Source organism: Falco biarmicus, chromosome 2 (genome assembly GCF_023638135.1).
Source record: "Falco biarmicus isolate bFalBia1 chromosome 2, bFalBia1.pri, whole genome shotgun sequence".
NCBI classification, from domain to species: Eukaryota; Metazoa; Chordata; class Aves; order Falconiformes; family Falconidae; genus Falco; species Falco biarmicus.
The window spans coordinates 80,076,772-80,094,602 of NC_079289.1; the positions used below are offsets into that span (position 1 = coordinate 80,076,772).

Genomic DNA, 17,831 nt, shown 5'->3' on the forward strand with positions numbered 1-17,831 from the left:
AAGGTAGTTTGACCCACATGTACATGTGGAAGGAACGGATTGCTCTGCATTTAAGAACTGGTTGCCAGCTAGGTCCATCCAGGCTGTCGCGCATGCATGTGTTAGCTTCATACTCAGATGATAACAGCCCTTCATGGTGAGGAAGAGCCTGAAAGCGTTAATGGGAATGCAAACATCAACCATCAGCTGATACAGAGCCTGGTCCAGATGCCTGAGTGCTCCAAAGAGGAAGGGCTTCAGCTAGATGTGGTGGTAGGAATGTATGTCACATCTGGAATGATAGTGTGGATGTTGGCCTGGAGGATACGCTTCTAAGTACTGCAGTGTAGACCATCAGAGACAGGCTTGTCTACTTTCAGCCCAGGGGTGGGTGTGCATGGTAGTTTCCACAAATCCCAACTTGGCGGAGACGAGAAGGGGAATGTTTGTGGAACGCTTCTGCCCTTGGCATTTCCTATTTGCTTTTAGCTCAGTGCAGACGTCTGTGTGGAGCTCAGCTTTTCTCTTGCTTTGTGCTCGGAGCTCAGGTGCCTGGCTAGACAGTTGCATTAGGCAGCAAAGCACCTAATCCTTGCTGAAGGCCACCTAATCCTCTCAGCTTAATGGCCTTCTACTCCTTCAGATAGTCCCTTCTTTATTTTTGCTCTATTTACTCAGCAATTGAATTCTTTCCTCTTCCATCTGCAAAACAGTGTCGGGAGCAGGCTGGCTGGCCAGCCATTCTCATTCCCTGTTACCAACGCCTTTGGTTCTTCTAGGCTCCAAAATGCAGAAACCTATAAAAGCAGCTGGAAGCAAATGAGTAATGGAGAGGAAAGAAAAGTCTCTATGGACTGAAGAAAGTGCTCTGTAGACCAGTGTTTGAGAACCTCTCATTAATGCTTTCAGGTTATTCTTTCTGCATTTCACTTTGCCGAATCCAAATCCTGCTCAAGCCGGTGGGAATTGTTCCACTGAGTTCTGCGAGAGTTGGATCTAGCCTTGGTCTGGAAGGTAAAACTAGTCTCACTGGTTTTCTTTTATTTCATTTGTTTCACTTTCTCCTTCTCAACTCCCAGAATAACATGAATGCATTCCTAGTCCTCCATGGTGAGATTCATACAAAATTTTTATGTTTTTCGTAAAATAAAAATCAAGATATGTATTAGCAATTCCACTTCTGGTTTGTCCTTCTGACTTTGCTTTTCTGCCCCTCTGCCCTGTTTTTTGCCCTCTCTCCACGATGAGGTAAATAAAAATGTCTTTTTAATATAGCACATTTTTGAAGAAACTTTGCAGTCAAACAAAAAGATACCCTCAACTTTTGGCATCATTAAAAGCAGACAGTTTGCCTTCAGAAGGTAATCTGCTTATAGTATCTCAAGTGGAAAAAAGATGCCTTGGATTGTGAAAGATGTTTGTTCCATCACCATGGAACTCCTTGCACAGTTCCCAGGGCAAGGCATTGCACGTGGGGAGGTGACAGGATTTCTTCATCACAGCTCAATCTTCAGCTCTTAGGGGGAAGCTGTACTTTTCTGATAAGCTCTTTTTTGTAAAACAGCAGTTTGTTCAAATTACCATCTCTGATAGCAGAAAGGGAGCAATGTAGAGTATGGTACTACACAACATACAGGAGGGAACATTATCTTAGAGAGCTTTGGGGTTTTATCCTGCAGATTGCCCCAAATTCTTTCCAAGTAATGTGTTAAGATACTGGTAATGCAGTGACTCAACCATATAAACAGATGGAGTGAGTAGTATGCAGCCAGTGATTCAGCTAATGTACAGCTCTGGAAATTCAAATTTGATTTAACAAGAGGAGAAACGTTGAATAAGGCATTTATAATTTTTCCTTTTTTGAAGGAGGCTTTAAGGACGTTGGTTTTTCTACTGAACAGCGAGTGTGGAAAAACATAGGATGATAACAGCTCATCAAAAGGATGATCAAAAAGGCATCTTGATCCCCGCACAGAACCTCCTTGCAGCAGTACTGTACTGCAGTGCCAGCTCTTGGTCCAAGCCCAAGTCCTGCTGTGGGACATGAGCTCTTAATTTCTCCAGAGGGAGTGTTCCCAGATCTCCATGATCTAGTTTGAGCAAAGCTTGACATTTATTTAGACTGAGTTAACTCATTAATTTCAGCTTTAAAATCTTAAAAGCCATATCCATTATAAATTGTCACACATTTTTCCCAGGCTCCTCCTATACCACGTAATGTTGTGGCTGCAGATGTGGATGTGCTGTGCCTGCAAACAGGGAGCATAGAGGTTGCTTTTTGGAATGCTCTCCAAACAGCCAGAGGACAACTAAGTCATTGACGTGTCTTATTACATACTTTTTTCCCTTGGAGTGACGAAAGAAGAAACTGGTTTGCTGCAGAGGCCTCCCAGTGTTAAGAGATCAGCACTTAAAAACTCACCTGATTTTAATGAGAATCCGGGGAAAACCCTGCTCTGTTTAGATTATTCCAGTCTTATCACTGCAATTACACTCTTTATTCAGTAAGTTATGAGTGCAGATTACTGCCACCTGCGTGGAAGCCCATCCCTTCACCTCTATGTAAATATTTCCTTTGAAAGCTTACATATGAAAAAGTTGCAAAGCACACAATCAAGAGCTATGAAAAGTCTCCTTTTTCTGAAGAGGTAAAATGCATATGAATGTTATATTATGCACACAGTTGTAATATTTAGAACTTGGAAATTGCTAAAGGGTGTCAGAGTAAGCCTAATTCGTCTAGCAACGTATGTAAGATACAATTTTGCACTCTAATACATTTACACAATCCTGCTATCACTAAACTGCAATTGAAAGTGCATTTCAGAGTACAGATTTGGGAGAGTGTTTTTTTTTTCTCATTTGGTGAGACAGAACCTTCAGAGCTTAGTGTTTGCAAATATTTGGTCCAACTGTGAAGAATGCTGTTACATATCTGGGACTGTTCTCAGTAACCAAGTAAGGTCCTGACCCTACAAACATATCTGTGCATGCTTTAAGTAATAAAGCATTTTTATAAAAGCTTATTATAACCTAATAAGCTTTTTTAATACTTGCAATGTGAAGAGAGTATCAGAAGTCTGAGAATCTGAGGTTTGTGTTATTTGCAGCTACAAGCCTAAATATTACAGAACCTCACTTTTATGTACTTGTAATTAGCAATTGCAAAACATTAAAATGGCATTTCATTCACTTTGGCATGTAGCTTTTTGCTTTTTTAGAAAAAAAAGCAGCCCTCTCACCATTGCATTTAAATAAGTAACCCATACCAATGGAAGTTCATGGCTTAAAACTGCATCAGTTGCGTAATAATCCTTGTAAAAAGTGTAGTATGGAGAATTGCTGCCTTCTGTCCTATGTATTGGACCCTTGTCCATTTTCAGAACTGGTAAGCGACAACAGAGTTTGTTTGGACAACTAGAAACAAAGAAAGAAAAGGGTACCTACGTTTTCCATTTTTGTTTGGGTTTTTTTGTTTGTTGGGTTTTTTGTTTGCCTTTGAATCACTCATCTCAGTTACTTCATTCCTCTCCCCTGCTGCTCCTCTCTTTCCAGCTCCTTCTATTTTCCAAATGTTGCAGGCTTCTCCCAAAAGCCTTGTAATTTTTAGTGCTTTTCTTAAATCTTCATCTCCTGGAGTCATTGCAGCTGTGATATTTTAAAAATTAAGCTTAGCTTTCAAGCCTTAAGAGGCTGTATCAGAGAGAACTAAAGATAAAATGAAAAGCAGGCACCTCTCGGCAGTGGTTGGCAACAGTGAGTTTAGAGATGGGCAGCTGGAAGGCACAAGTTAGATCAAGCATGATTTATAGGTTACTTTCTTGTGGGAGCGAGGTTTATATGATCATGTCATGTAGGTACAGGTATATTCCGGAGCGTATCCATGTTGTTTAATAACATTTGAACCTAGCGACTTACTTCAGATAGGATTAAAGTTGTCAGAATAATTTAGTTCCTGTAACTTTCATGAAAATAAGGTGTGGAGCAGGAAAGATGTATCATGTCCTCCCTGAATGACAGAAAGTCTGCAGCAAGAGCTTTTAGGTAACATCTACTGACAAAAGAGAGAGCTTAAGTACCCCACAATTTTGGAAGAGATTTCCATTAAAGCTTTCACCTTAGAACTTAAAAGTTAACAAACCATGAGGCACAAAAGAGTGGGGAACCAGACTTTCTTAATTCTAGTGCTTGGGGAGTCACGTGCTTTAAGATCGAGGGAGTTAGAACATCTATTGATACCACAAAAAGTGTAAGAGGCTGAGAGGAGTAAAGGGTAGAGTAATCTTAATTACAAAGGAGACCCAAGAGATGGGATTACTGAGGTAAGGGGAAGACAGCAGACAAGGAATTTCTACACCTCTCATGTGAGGGCAGAGCTGGGGAAGAGAAAGTGGCAGACAGGAACGGAAGGAAAAGCAAAGGGAAGCAGGAGGAGAAAGGAAAATTCTGGCTGGGAAAGGCATCGAGAAAGGCTTTGAAGATCACTGGGAGAAGAGATTAAACAGAAACTAAACTAGTTTGAATTTAATCTCTACTTTCTCAGAAGAAATGGGTGAACTCCTATCCAAAGAAGTGCAGGCAAGGCAGAAGGAGAACAAAGGGTTTGCAGGGAGAATCAAATTTGAAGAAGAGGCAGGTTTGGGCATGGGAACCAGTTAATTTTAAGCACTGTTTAGTGAATGTGTCACTAATGAATGTGTCAGGGATAATGAGAGGTGAAACTTGCGGCAGAAGGCAGCAGCCTGGCCACAGGAACTCTGCTGGAGGTGGTCGTACACGATGCAAGAGCAGAAATAGAGAAAGAGGCTCTTCTGAATAAGACAAACTAAGAATTGTATTTTTTTTAAATCTTATTTATATAAGTCATTCACATGAACTTTGAGACCTGATTCACACATCTGAGCACTCTGGATTAGCTTAGCTCATTTTCTTTCCCGCTCTCTCTGCTAGGTGTATAAGTTCTTTCTCTGTTCACCAGCCTGACGGCCACATGGTTCTGACTGTACAGGGAAAAACGGCTCAAAAATGAACTCCTGTAAAGGCTCCAGGCGGTCTAGCGAGAGGATGAAACGACTGTTTTGTTAGCAGACAAGTGGTGGCAGTGTGCACAGAGTGACTAGATGCCTGAAGACCGAGAGCAACTGTGTTGTTGGCTGAGCAGGGTCTTGACACAGCAGTTAGGCTCAGAGGACTGTAGGCAGACCTGGCTTGCAGGAACATTAGAGTAGCTGTTTCTATTGCCAGACTATTAGCCAGATCTTCTTTAAGTGGCCTGGCCCAGGAAAGTGTTATATGAAACAAACTAGGTGGCTCGCTACTGTTAAACCAACAGGAACAGTGGCACTGACCTTGAAAAAATGTAGAGCATTCCCAGTTTACGGGGGTACAGGATAATCAAGGAGATTTCCAGCTGCTGTTCTGCAGAGGGACTACAAAACCTGAAACTAAACCTCCTTTGGTTTTGAGCTGAGCTTCCCCAAGATGAGATTTGCTCTGTGTGTATCAGCTTCTTCCCTTCCTTGATAACCTTTGCCCTCAAAGAGAGAGGTTGCTATGATCTTTCAGACATCTTAAGAATGAGGAGCAAGGCAGGGAGGACAGATCATCTCAGTGACTCGACTGAAAGGTACACATTCAAGCCCTTTTGCACAGCAGAGAACCTACAAGAGAGAAACTTTTGAAATATCCCACCAGCTAAAGGGCTAAGCCACAAGGCACATGTGTCTGAAACTGCATTTTGTCTACTCTCCTGCTCCTTACTTGAGAAGTTTAGGGCAACAGGGCATATTTAACGGTGGTAAAACATGAGGAAAGAGCTGCGCTAATGCTGTTTTCCAAGCAGAGAAACGAAGCAGAGTTTCAGGAAAAGACATTTGTACCCAGCACCTTTATTTCGGGTCACGGCAGGACCTCGGGGGGTCCTGGGGATATTTGGTGGCTGCAGTGTGGCGTCTGCCCTCACTCAGAGGCTTAGTGGGACCGGGCTTTGAAGAAAGACAGGAGCAGGTTTGGGGAAGGAAGCGTCACAGCATGGCCGAGGTCCTGCCGAGCAGTTTCAGCAGGCAGTTCCACCACACACGGCGGAAAAGAAAGAAGTTCCCCCGGAGTTTCTGGAACATGGGCCTGTACAGCCTTTGTGGAGTCCTCCAGTAAGACCCCCAGCTGCCTTCACCGAGTCTCTCTGATTCGGGGCTTCTCAGGGCCGAGGACAAGCCGGCCGAGGCAGGGGACTCCCACAGGCCCCCGCCCGGGCCGTGCCAGGCGGGCCAACACCCCCCAGCCCTGAGGCGGCCCCAGGGAAAGCAGCGGACCCCGGCTGAGGAGAAACGGCGGGAAACTGCCGGGGAGAGGGCGACCCCCTCCCCCCGTGGAGGAGTCACTTGGTATCTCCCTCCTGCCCCCCCCCCCCCGCCACCGCGAGGAGGTGGTTTCATCTCCCCCCCACCCCGTTCGACAAGGGGAGGGGCGTGGCCGGGCTGGCTGGGGTTTCCCCGCCTCCTTCGTCCATATTCATGAGCGCGAGCCGGGAGGTGCCCGCGTAGGGAGGCGGTGCGCGGAAGCCCCGCCCCGCCGCCACAGCGGCGGGGCGGGGCTTCCGCGCGCCACCTCCCTACGCCGGCGCGTGCCCCGCCCCCCGCGGTGAATATTGATGAGGCGTGATGCGCGGCGTAGTGTCGTCTCGGGCGGCGCGGCCGGCGATTGGCCAGGTGCGTGTGTGCGCGGTGACGCGTGTCGCGGCGGTGCGGGTCCCGATTGCTGCAGCCGCTTGTCAGTGTGACGAAGATTGGCACCCAGGTAAGCGCTGTCACTCAAACCCGCTCCCAGCCAGCCAGCCAGCCATCCATCACGGCGCGCCCGCCGCCGCCGCCGCCGGCCGGGCCCAGGCGTACCACCAGACCGGGGGGGTGGTTGGGGAAGGAGCGGGGGGGGCGAGCCCGGCACGCGGAACAGCGGGGAGGGGGCACCCGCACTCCGCAACTCGCCCAGAGGGGGGTTAGGGGCGGTGGCGGACAGGCGCGGGGAGGGGAGGAGGGTGGGGGGGAGCGAGGAAAATTCTGGAACGGCCGCCGATGTAACCGTTGTCTCTTGTGGGCGCGCGCCGGCGGGGGCGCGCAGGCGCCGCGCGCGGGGAGGGGAGGGGAGGGAAGGGGCGAGAGGGAGCGCGGGCCGCTGCTCGGAGCCGCGCGGAGGAGACGCGGCGGCCGGAGGGGGGGGAGGCGGAGGAGGAGGAGGGAGAGGGGGCGCCGGGAGGAGGGGGGGGAGGCGACGTGATACTTAAAGGGCCAGCGCCGCGCTGGCAGGCGTTCCTTGGGGGGGAAGGGGGGCAGGGCAAGGCTGAACGGAGCGCCCGGCAGGGGCTCTCCGGGGTCCCCCTCGCCCCCGCCTCCCCTCGCTGCCGTGCCAGGCCCCGTCGACCCGGCCCACCCCGAGCCAGCCCGAGGAGCCCTCGCCCGTGGCGGGGATCAGACCGCCGCGGCAGCTGCCTCCCCTCCGCACCTGCCCAGGCCCGGCCGGGTGCGGCCCCAGCCCCGGCGCCCGCGGCGTGGGGGGGGGGAGGGGGCTGGCGGCGTCAGTTGGCCGCGCGCGGGCCCCGTGCCGGCGGGACGGGTGGTGACCCCCGGCCCCGGGGCCGCGGCGGTGGCGGCGCGTTCCGGCGGAGCCCGGCCCGGCCCCCGGGAGCGCGGGGGCTGGCGCGCCTTGGGCTGTGCCCCCCCGCCTCCCCTCCAGTTCATAGAAAGCAGATTCTGTCAGCGGCTGGCACTTGGGGCGGTGTGCGCCGCTCTGGCGTGAGGCGGTTTCTTCCTCTCTTTTTTGGTTTTTGTTTTGTTTTGGTTTTTTTTTTTTTGTGATGTGACCTCATTGTCTCTTGGTTATGTGTAGAGGCTTCTTGACACCTAGACCGAGGCTTCCTGAGTGTTTACACAGCCGCAATTAGGAGCTGAAACTTGACATTGCCCAGAGGCCTTGCATATGATGTGTGTAAACAATAATAAATCAAGTGCTGGTTTTATCCTGAAATATTGCCTCAATTAGCCACATGTCCCGGGTCTCCCTGGAGTAGTCGATGGCTTTCCCTCATTCCCACAACACCAGCTGTATGGCGCAGAGTTCATTGCTTAACAACATAAGTAGTTAACACGCCTGTGTGATACTTCTCTGTATAGCTTGTAACTACCTGTTTTTATTATTTCTTAAATATTTTCTGTTGTCCTAAATGGGAACATACAGTGTAACTTTAGAGACACAGTCACAGTATTCTTATTTTTTTTATTTGCTGCTGCAGTTTGTGACCCCTTTTTGTCAGTTACGTCTAACTAGATCACTAGTGTGGTTTTGGGAGGGAGAATGAGACTCTAGATCTGGTATGATGCCCTTATAGGTGAATTTTTATGCCACACAATGATTTAAGGTGGTTTTGGGGGTTTTTGTTTGTTCATTTTTTTGAGTGTGTTGGGGTTTGTTTTTTTTTTGGTTTTGTCACATGCAGTTAAGAGCTATCCAGGCAAGATCAGTTTTTGTCCTTGCCCCGTGTTGGAATATGATGTGTGCGTTCCGTTAAATAGATCACAGGAATAGAGAGTGTGGACAATATGTTCTGATCTGTGGATAGTGGAAAACGCTTGAGCCAGCATCTTACGGAGGATAGCAGGAGCGTGTAGATCATTTTCAATGTATGCTAAATGTCTCATCATACTGTTATAAAAAAGCTAAAAGATTCTTTCTTAGTCTTTACAAAAATATGCATGTATCGTTGGTTCCTGATACTGTTCGTAATTTCATTCTAGAGCATGCGCTGGGCAAAGTTTCACCAGTGCAGATTGTTTGATTAGGGGAATTGTAACAACTGTAGCTTAAGAAATTTATGCACCTTGCTATTTTCTATACCATGGATACACTTACAGGTCCCTTTCCTCTGTGGGATATAAACTGTTTATGGTCTGCCTGTGCTATGGGGTTATATCCCTTTAGTTACATGTGTGCAGTCAAAGTAATATAGCTTTTGCAGCTGGGTAAGCACTGAAGTCTTGTTTAAGAATGAGATCTGGTTAGTGCCTGTTAGCTGCATGTACCAATTTCATGGATTATACTGAACCAGGAAACAAACTGTTGTGATTGTATCAGGAATCTTCTGATGTATTTCCAGACTCTGTCACTGCTAGAGTAATCGAGCAACAGCAAATGCATTTTGAGTGCATTTTCTAAATTGCTCTGTAAAATAAAATTGCCAAATTATCCTTTTCTGAGTCTGTGTGTAGCCATATATAATCATTACACTTAAGTTTTCAAAAACTTGTGAGGGGAAAAAACTCAAAATATTTCACATTTATTCAGTGTGAAGAAACAGTCTCACACTTCTTGGTATGACATTATTTTTAATCTATCCAAAACAAATAATTAGGATTTTTTTTAAAATGTGTGTTTTATCTTCAGTTTATCTTACAAAGTGTATAGTATGTTTTTACTGTTGACTGTTGCCACTTTACGTATTTTCTTGTCATCTTAGGTTCAAAGTATCCATAGGAAAACTTCAGTGTAGGTTTCACTATATTTTCTTAATGTAAGCTTCAGTTAAGTAGTGAAAGGCATACCTGCATTTATTTCATTCGCAGGGTAAAGATAGGCAGCGTGGAGGCTATTGCGCTGCACTGAGACTTTGACGACTGATACTGTTCATTCTTATCGATCTCCCCAGTGATTCTGGGGCGTGCATTTTTTTTATCTGTGTATGTGTATTCTCTACTTAAAGTGAATACTAATACCTTTCTCATACCTGAAGTGGGTCTTATTATCATGTAGTACAAGTGCTTTGCTGGACTGGAATTTATGTCATTAACATTTCCTGTGTACTAATAGTAAAACAGAATTCTTAAGATTTTGTGTATGTTATTGTTACAGTTGGTTAGGTTTATTTCATATTTGGAAATTTCACTTTGGCGTGTAAAAAGTTTAAGTTACAGCCTTGATTTTTTTCGGATTGTCTTTTGGATATAAAATAACATTTTAAAACTAAATCCTTGCAGTCTTCCATTAGTGCAGCTGAAAGGAGTTCAGAATGGGTGCAATACGTGTGTTTATTCTGAAAACTTCAGTCTTATAAAATGGATGTGTCTTCTAGAAGCTGTACTTCCTTTTTCAGAATTTTGCTTTCCGAGTGTATTTTTCTCATACCTTTTCCTGTACTGTAAATGCAGTGCTGTAATAAAGTCGTCATAATTCTGATTCCTACCACAGCAAGTTTAGAAGTGTTTAGGAGCAATTCAGTTTCCTGGAAAAGAATAGCTCTCTTGATGTTTTTAAGCCATGTGCTAACAGCCAGGGGTGAACGATCCACATAGCCACTACTGCGATAGTGGAGCTGCTTGTTCTAATGGCTGTGTTAATGTCCTGAGTGAAGAAAGATGTAGTCCAAACTGTATTTCAGAATATTATGTAGTGGTCTGGGAATCAAATGTTACCTCTGCAAAACTGGTACACATGTGAAAGCTTACAATAAAGCAGCTGAATATTTTATTTTGGTGTAAGTAAGACTGAATTGGGTTTTTTGGTGTGTAATTTGAAATGGTACAAACGTTACTTCTCTTTTGCAGCAGCTGGTTGCTTGACTCTCAGTGTTTAAAAGTGTCTGTAGGCTTACAAGTGAGTCTCAGGGTGGGGATGTGTATTTTACCACAGCTCAATATTGTACAAAATGTAAAACAACTTCTCTTCTAAGCGAGAGGATTCCAAGAGCAAGGAAAAAACCTGCTGGTAGAGTTCTTTTCTTTGCTTAACTTGGTGCCAGATGTTACTGAAGTATTGTAGCCAGACCATTGTTGCTCTCCCCGAGGTAATGGAATGCTGAAGTATTCACATTTGTTAGCAGGTTCTTCACTTTGCTCTGTAAGATTGTTCCATGTTGTAACTGTGGTACACGGGTATCATCACACGGAACTGGGTAGAAAATAAAAGTAGTGACACCGAGAATCTGGGAACACCAGTCTTTGTTTACAGAGCAGCATCTTTTTATGAAGTTGGTAAAGGGCAGTAACTTGGTTCCCCTGCCAGCAGCCTGAGGATCCAAAGTCGTGTGTGTTACTGAAAGACAAAAAGGAAGTTGATGTTAGAAGTGGAAATAAAACTTAGATCTACTTGTCATCACATGCTTGCTTATCATCCTTCATATGAACACACTTGTTTATTTTTAATATAGCAGCTACTTCAGGCCATGATACTCTCATTTTTTCTACATAGGTGTGTAAAAGAGGTATTTGCTGTTAAATGGAAGGCCATTTCAGTGCTTAGTCAAACGGTGATTTTTGAAAATGGGAGCTAACTGACTGTGATAATCACATACTGCCCCTTAGCCTGCTATACCTGTGGATCTCTGTGATCTTCTGCAGCTAACAGTAAATTCAGGCAAAAAAAGTAGAATATGGTAGCTTACTGCTACTAAAAGAGGGATCCATTTTTTTCTTTTTAAACCACCAAATTCCAATTAATATTTTATTTGTGAGCTTTTGGAACTGGCTGTGTTTTTTCTTGAGGACAGGAAGTTAGGAAATGTGGCTATACTTCACATCCTGCTTAGCTATTTTTCAAATTACATAGAGAACAAAACAAAGGGAAAAGGATATTATAATACTTATTACTGAAAAATGAAAGCCAAGTCTTTAATACTTAAAGGAAACTGAGACGATTTTGAAATGGGAATTGGAGCTTTACACATGTTTAACATGCCTAGAGAACAGGGGAACAAAAATGTGTGTGCTGTTTTATGTTTTTATAACTAAAGATCTTGAACTCCAAGGTCAGTCTATGATCACTTAATTTATATGTGTTCTAGCCCATTTTTATGGGTTACAGGCCATGACAGTAGCAATGCCAGGAGCAAGGTGACCTGGTTATTCTATTTTTTGTTTGGAGATAGTGTTTTCAGTGGCTTATTTGTTACTCATACTGAAATTTGCCATGATGAATACGTTTGAGCAGGGTTATTCCGGAAACTTTAAGCTAAAATGACTTGGCATTTTGAAAACTACTTTAAGAGAAAGTAAATATGTTAATTTAAGGGGGGGAAGGGATATGCTTGTTAGTCTGCCTTATTTAAGAGCATACCAATGTTTCAGTTCTAGAATTTAGCATTGTAGAGCATAAGCATTCAGATGGAGCATACAGCTGTTCCTTGAGAAACTTCAACAAAACATAAAACTTTGGACAATCTGGTTCATGCATGGTAACTTGGCAAATATTTATTAACTAAATTACCTGAATAATCCATGTAACTTGGGTATCTTCCTGTCTGTCGGTCCTTGCATGTCACCTGACTGTGCAGTCATCATCTGGACCAAGTATTTAAGCATGATGCATCCCACTGCAGTAGGTGATGGGTAGATTTAATCCTGAATAGTCTTTCTTTATCTGTGCGTTTCCCCCAACCCCAGAATGCATAGGCAGCAGCTGTACTCATGGAGGGGTGAAGGCTGGTTGGTATTCGGGGAGAGGTGGGGAACAGAGATGGAAGTTTGGTGGCAATACAGGTCCAGGAACCTGAAAAGCAAAAATGACACATGGTCAGAAGTGGGGGGAAAAGAGAGGGCAAGAACTGAGAAGGAGGAGAAGCGGTACATGGGTGTGGAAGGAATAATGGGGAAGGGTAGTATGAGGCTGAAGAGCAGAAAGGACATGGATAGAAAAGAAAGGGAACATGAAGATCATTGGTGGGAGGAACAGAAGAGGCTAGAACATGTCTGACTTGCAAAAACTAGTTGAACTGATGGCTTCTGGTCCACCATTGCTAAAGAGTTGTCATGAAGTGGAGCAGGAAAGGAAGAATTCTTATTTAATCACCATTTTTAAAATAAAATTACAGTTCATTTTATGGCCTACACTTAGTAGCAAAGCGAAGATGTTCTTGTTTAACCAAATGTTACAGTCAAAAGAGGGAAGAAGATTATGGAAAAGTTACTGACCAGTTGGAACTGGATTTTCACAGAGGGTTGCAGGACCAGGATTTTGTGTCACTTTAGTGTATTCAGTGAGTCCAAGTTAACACTTGGTTCGTTGACAGGCTCATTATTTCTGAAATCATGAAGGACATAAAAATTAAATAATTGATGATGGAGCACCTTGATGAAGTGTTTTAAGGCTAAAACTGTGTAGAGGCATAAAAATGAAATAATTGCCAATGGAACACCTTAATCTTCATGAAGTGTTTAAATGCCAAAAATGTGTAGAGGGGATTTTCTTATGCATTCAACATCTTAAGTGCATTTTAAATGGAGTTACTAGTTAAAAAAACCGTCTTCATCCTTTAACTGTACTTCAGCAGCATTAGGAATTCAGTCTTTCATAGAAGGACTCATTAGAAACTTTTATGGTTTTCTAATAAAAATGTCAGAGAAGTTACGTGTGCTTACATAAACTGCTTGCTAACATTGTATTCAATAGCAATAAAGGCATACTGAGATTGGTGGTTATTCTGTGTCTTCTTTATGAAACTGCAAAGAATAAACACAAAACAAGATCAATTTCAGTCATGGTTTATTGGGTGCTGATTCAAATCATTAAAATAGGATTTCCTGTTGCTTTGGTTTAATTTGCCTAGAAGGATATGATAAAATGAGTGTCTCCAGTAGCAAGAGATTCACTACATACTTGCGTAGATATTCCACAGGCTTCAATGGCAAAGGAATGGAGTTGGGTTTAGCACATATGCAGACCTGTTTTTCATCCATGTGGGGAACACTGTCCTTGTTTGTTTGTTTCGGGGGGCTGGTTTGGGTGTTTTGGGGAGGGATTTGGTTTTTTTGGGGGTGTGTGTATGTTATTATTTTAAAATTGTGCTTTAAAAAGTTGTTAAATATCATTAAGTAGGAAAGTTGTACCAGAATTTGTTCCAGCTATGGAATTGCTGATACGTCCTCTGGTATGTAAGGTGGTTTTGGTAGTCTTTTCTAACGCAGTCCTCTTACCACCATAGCAGCCAGGCAGATACTACACTACCTTCTTGATCTTGGGTCTACATTGTTATGATGACAGCACTCTGGGTAAATACCGAGGGGGAAAAAAATACTTCTCTGTCCTGTGACAAGCAGATACGTGTGAGGATTCATGATGTGTATGCTAGGATTCACAAGTGAGAACCATACAAAGTCCTGTTTGCAGTGTTAAGAATACAGAAAAAATGTAAAAACTGAGGGAGTCTTCATTTCCTATGTGAATATTGGGGATGGATGAGGGAGTAATGGGAAATATTTTTGCTCCCTCATACCCTAATCCTTTGGGAGTCTTGGAGCAATTAAAGAAGGGAGGCTTTCTTTCCCTAAAGTTTATTTTCCTTTTACCAAAGTTTCTATTTAGTCCTCTTAATTCCTTACTTTATGGAGCTAATAAAGCAGGGTCAAATTACAGCGTGAAATGGGTAGGAGAAACTGAGATGCTGCAGGAATTATCTTGAATTTGAGAATCTCTTAATAGTTAGAAGAATGAAGTTTTCATTTGGCAGAATGTAGGAGAGCAACCTGAGGATTTCCTTCTGCAATGCCAAGAGCTACCTGGAGGCAAGATACCTAGCATACTGAGGCGACATTATTTTATGACTAGATTTGATAGGATTTCTCATCTTTCTCTTTCTTATTGTTAAGCACTTTGGTAAGTTGGTGATATGTGAACCATGTTTATGTGTGCTTCCCAAGAAATATGCTGCTGTAAACCCAAAGGGTGTATGCAGAATTAAGGAAATTAAGTTCTTTAGAAGACCCAGATGCCCTTAATTCTGCTTTTGTTGTTGTGCCTTGAGAAACTTAAATTATTTTATGCATCTTTAATATCCATTTTATCAGTTACTGCATATGCAATTTTAACTTGTGAAGCAGTATGGGGTTTTATAACACTTTTTTTCATATTTGGTATCTGCAAATGGGGCATTTTCCGGAACGACTTTGAAATACTGAAAACAGAGTTTACACAAAGAGTGAATTGCTAAAGTAATGCAAGTTGTTTCATGAGGTGGTTCGTCATATGTTATGCTGTGTGACATTGTGTGGTGGTGCTTGGAATATAGTCTCTGATATAAATACTTTGTATGGCTTGTTAAATTCTGAAATGAGGTTATATGAAAATAGGATGCTATGAACGATTAATGGGACAGCAAATCGGTAATGTTGGAGAGGTCTTGCTGAGTAAAGTCAGTGTTACATAGTATCTATGTTCAAAATCCTACAGGCAAAGAAAGGTGGATGATAGATTTTAGTGTAGCCCGTATTTCTGAAGAAATTTAATGGTGGATTCTAATTTATTTTTAGTTTTCAGTTTATTAAAGTATAATATGCATTTGTTTTTTAATGTAATCTCATATTTATCATGATTAATATAGAAATAACTTTATTGCACCACCAAACGATAAAGGGAAAAAAGTGACACAAAGTAAATCTCATTTTACTGCAGCTGAAAATTGGTTTCTTGGCTTTTTAGGGCTTGTCTCACAGGGAAATCAACAGCATAGCTGTTGTCTAATAACTGTTTAGCTGTATCTACGTAGCACAACTCCCTGAGGCTGGTATTATATTCCCGAATAGTAACATTGTTTTTCTAAAAGTATAATTTTCCAAATAATGACTATATTTTGTAAGTATGTAAGATAGAGGAAATGGAAGCCACCTTGCTGGTGAATGAAGAGTATGTTCTCATTGAGCAGTTTTAATAAACTTGTATGCATCAACTTCATATTGATTTGTTTGTCTTAATTTTACTGAGTGTCTCTTTGTAGGCAGGTTGATGGAGAGAGAACCGCTGCAGCAAAAGTAGAATGAATCCCTGATAGCGTGTTGTCATATGTACTATACATACTGCTTAATTATTGTTACTTAAATCTAGACAAATATATTTTGATCTCAATGTTGGCTAATATTTGCGTATGTGAATGTATGCACAGGTCTTTGTTTCTTACTAGCTGATGTGCAAAATGAGAGAATGACTGAAAAGAGAGTACTTCTACACTTGAATGAGCAAGGTCATATTTTCGTAGTAAAAAACTTCAATGGTGATATGCCTTTTAATTGACAAAGCAAGCTGCTCTTGGTTTTGGTTTCATAGTTAAGCATCTTTATTATGATAAATGACTTTAAAACTTGTCTGCAAGAGAAATAAAAGGAAAAAATTGGCACTAGCAATTCCAAGTTTAGGCTCCATAGTGCCTTGATGTTGTCTCTGTCCTTTAACAGGTGTATCTGCTCCTTGTTCTTGCTCCCACATGTGAGAGGATATAACATGCAAGCTCAGATCTCTCATTTTCTTGTCTGGTGTGTTTTAGGCTGGACTCTAGTCTTCATTGCTGTCAAGTATCTCATGGAAGAAGGCAATATGACTGCAATGACCTCTGGCTTCTTCTCAGCCAAACCTTTTCCTCTGCAGCATCTTTCACCTGGGCTGCCATTTTTTTCAGTACCTCTTTCTTTCTGCCCTTGGTATCTCATATTCTGTCTAGAAACTTGCCTATTTCCAGAGTTTTAGCTGAAGACTTTGCAGGCAAGGGCTACTTCTTCATACATGAAATATTTTTGATTGACCAGTTCGGGCACAGTGGCACAATCTGTTCTTTGCTGCAGTTGTTTCTGATTGAAGGGAACAAGTTTTCTAGACCTGCAATGGTGAAGTAGTCCTCCTTTATGGCTGAGCAAGAGACAAGGAACAGATAATCCCAATTTATCTGACCTCCATTCAGAAGATGTTACAGTGAGAAGTCCTCTTGCTATAGTGAATAGTTCTCTATTTCAAAGTAGCCCAGTAAGTTGAGGTGGGTGAAAATGAATACCAAAAATATGGAAGGTAAATAGCGTGTGAAGAAGGGACTAAGAGGGTACTCTGTCTTCTCAGAACAGAATTGAGTTTCAAAAATGAGAGAAGCCCATTCTTTGGGGACATAAGTCTTTGACAGTTCAAGAGAAACTGGTAAGAACGTCTAATGTCATCTTCCGCTTGAGGCTTCAAGACCAGGCGTATCAGTTCGGACTGAAACCCCCTCTAGCTCAGTACTTAATCTCTAACCATGTCTGAAACTTATACTGCCTTATAACTCCTCAGAGTATCTTCTCCCTGCTCTTCTAGAGCCAGGTTTCATGAACCGAGGTGGCATCTATATTGACTAACCCTTAGCATCTTGGTTTTTTCTGTGAACTTGTCTGAAAAACATTATTTCTACAGTATGTGTGGATGAATTTTGCTTCTCAAAATCCAAATACCAACTTCATCTCACTTTCAAAAATGTTGGGAGTTACTTTCATTCCAGTTCTTACGCAGTTGGCAAAACTGGGTATGTAGTTCCCAGCCTTGTCTATGTGAGAAACAGAAATAATCTGAATCAAGATCGCATCTGTGTGTTTAGCCATTGTATCATTTCAGATGGCCTTTGGTGCAACATTAGTGTCTGGAACTTGCCCCGAGATAGTTTTGAAGGCTTTTAGATGCTTTTCAGCAGTTGTGTGTTCTAAACACATTTTCACAATCTTTGCTACTTTGCTTTCACAGTCATTACTACTCTTTTAAAATAGCTTTAATATATCAAACAGGTGCTATTAAATATAATTAAAGTAATTTTAAGTGGTAATTTTTTGAAAGCTTTTTAAAATTGCTGAATAATCTTGTAGGAGAACCTGTCTTCACAGAACATGTGATCCTAACAGTGGCTGGTGCCCTTTCCTATAGTCTGTATCATGTAGCAGATTACTTGATCGTACCCATAATTAGAATACATTCTATGGTAAACTCAAAGCATGATTATGCAGGAGTTAAACTTGAAGAAAGGTGAAAGCCTTTTTTTGGTTTTGTTTTTTGTTTCATGCTTAATTTTTACAACACTGCTGAGTTATTCCTAT

General features: G+C 42.7%; 1 protein-coding gene across 4 annotated transcripts in view; it reads left to right on the forward strand.

The window, feature by feature from the left end:
• The first annotated feature begins 6,626 nt into the window (after positions 1-6,626).
• The window catches only part of PKNOX1 (PBX/knotted 1 homeobox 1), a 51,013-nt gene continuing 39,808 nt past the window's right edge, over positions 6,627-17,831 (forward strand). For 2 of the 4 annotated variants that reach the window (XM_056327292.1, XM_056327296.1), the window contains exon 1: positions 6,627-6,774. The gene's annotated coding sequence lies outside the window, so the exon portion shown is untranslated. Of the gene's footprint in view, positions 6,775-7,232; positions 17,665-17,831 lie in introns of those variants that run through there. The other 2 variants (XM_056327295.1, XM_056327294.1) reach the window with 2 other exon arrangements.